Here is a 2,500-nt window from a genome sequence, read left to right as displayed (position 1 = left end):
GAATTTGCCGACCAAAAATTCTATATGTCTATTCTATCTATGATATTTCTATATATATAGAATATGATATCTAATATGACATCCGATTTGTCAAAGGGATTGGATTGGTGACTTACCCATTCAGTGACTTTGGCACTGGACGTTCCAAAAACGGGTACTATCGGATCGGGTGAATTAGAGAATAGACAGAGGTCCGTTGGCATTTCAGCCTTTCTTCTCCTTTCAGGGCCTATCCGAAAGAGAATCCAGTACCTCTTGGTCCTGAATATCAGAATAGGACGAACGAACCGGCCTCCGCGGATATCTTTGCTTCGGAACAAAACCCTGCAATCAAATAGATTGTCCCAAGGGCGCCATATTCTAGGAGCCCAAGTTATGCTATTGAAAATTCGTTCCTCTAGCAGTTCCGGTTTGAGCATTCCGTTCCCTTTTTCAAACTCCACTTCTTTTCATATAGCAATCCCTGATCAAAGAGAGAACAATATCCATTTCAAAACATTTCTAACAGATTCCTTAGTTCGGACCGACGAAGTAATGTCACTCGACTATTATCAACCTGACTGCAATCTTTTTCTGTCGGTAAGGATTGCACCAGAGCACCTTCTACTTCTAATAGGCCATGAACTATAGATAGAGAAGAATCATTCTGAGCGAGTACATAAGAAGCGATCCACTTTTTTTCATCGGTTCCAGGGGAAGACCAAAGATCTTGCGCGGCAGGTCCGCCAGAAAAACTCAAAAGAGAAAGAAGTCTCGTTAATCTCTTCATGCTCGTTCCAAGTTCGAAGTACCTTTTGGCCAAAGAAAAACCCGCTTCCTGACACGATTGCCTCTTTATCTTTATATAGATAGATTCTATGGGGTTATTACTTAGTAAGTCTATTTTGTACAAGAGCCCCTCCTATCTGATAGAAAAGGGTCCCATGATCCCGAGCCGATCTTACCTTGGCTCGCAAACCCCAAGTTTGTCTATGAAGAGCTAATCTAATTGTATTTTTTTCTAGAATGGATTTCTTATGTGGAATACTAATGGATAGGGCTTCGTTGCTAAGTGCTACAAGATCTAGTGCACTGGAACTCGTGGTTATGGACCCGAATCCTTTAGTATGGAACATTGTCTTTTCCAAGTAAAAACCCCTAGTATATGAAAGAATGAAAAGGTGCTTTCGTTCTTGTGGAATAAGAAGCCCTCGTACCTTAATGAAAGGAAAATCGTAATTTTTCGTTAGGTATTTGACCAAATAGGATCGTCCAGTTCCTACAGAACCTATCACTAAAATACCCGATAGGGCTAAGCGGAACGAAAAGGGTTTTCCATGAGATGGTAAATGAAAACGATTAGTCCCACACGAGGTTTGGGAATAAGTGATTGTCTGATAATGAGCAAGGAATATACGTCTTTCTGCTAAAGAGGATCTATTAAACTCATAATTCATTAGATCCTTGTTATCAATGCCAACTAGGTATCATAAGTAAATGGATCCCGGTTGTTCAATCCTTTGATAACCAAGGTCATTCTTTGCTAAAGAGAAATGATCACTATGAGTCAGACTCAATAGAATTGGATCCATTCCAAATAGCGAGAATTAGGATTCTTGATCCCTCTCAATCTCTCTTTCAATTCGAGGATCCAGAGAGGTGTTTTCATAGTCATCTCCGAATATTTGCCATCTCGGAATATTTCGATTTCATTTTTCTATGATATGTCTTTCTATATGAAAATTGGTTATTTACGATGTACGATGATCCCTGTTAAGCATCCATGGCTGAATGGTTAAAGCGCCCAACTCATAATTGGTAAATTTGCGGGTTCAATTCCTGCTGGATGCACACGAACGGGAACATTCCATAAGTCTATTGGAACTGGCTCTCTATCCATGGAATCTCATCCATCATCCATACATAACGAATTGGTATGGTATATTCATACCATAACATAAGAACAATAAGAACTCGAATTCTTATCGATACTGGAACTCAGAGCATAGGAGGGAAAGTCGATTTATGGATGGAATCAAATACGCAGTATTTACAGAAAAAAGTCTTCGTTTATTGGGAAAGAATCAATATACTTTTAATGTCGAATCGGGATTCACTAAGACAGAAATAAAGCATTGGGTCGAACTCTTCTTTGGTGTTAAGGTGGTAGCTGTGAATAGCCATCGACTACCTGGAAAAGGTAGAAGAATAGGACCTATTCTGGGCCATACAATGCATTACAGACGTATGATCATTACCCTTCAACCGGGTTATTCTATTCCACTTCTAGATAGAGAAAAAAACTAAAGGAGAATACTTAATAATACGGCGAAACATTTATACAAAACACCTATCCCGAGCACACGCAAGGGAACCGTAGACAGGCAAGTGAAATCCAATCCACGAAATAATTTGATCCATGGACGGCACCGTTGTGGTAAAGGTCGTAATTCCAGAGGAATCATTACCGCAAGGCATAGAGGGGGAGGTCATAAGCGCCTATACCGTAAAATAGATTTTC

This window comes from Triticum urartu, unplaced genomic scaffold (assembly GCF_056163025.1).
Source record: "Triticum urartu cultivar PI428250 unplaced genomic scaffold, HENAU_Tu73 scaffold1, whole genome shotgun sequence".
NCBI classification, from domain to species: Eukaryota; Viridiplantae; Streptophyta; class Magnoliopsida; order Poales; family Poaceae; genus Triticum; species Triticum urartu.
This window is presented reverse-complemented; position numbering follows the sequence as displayed.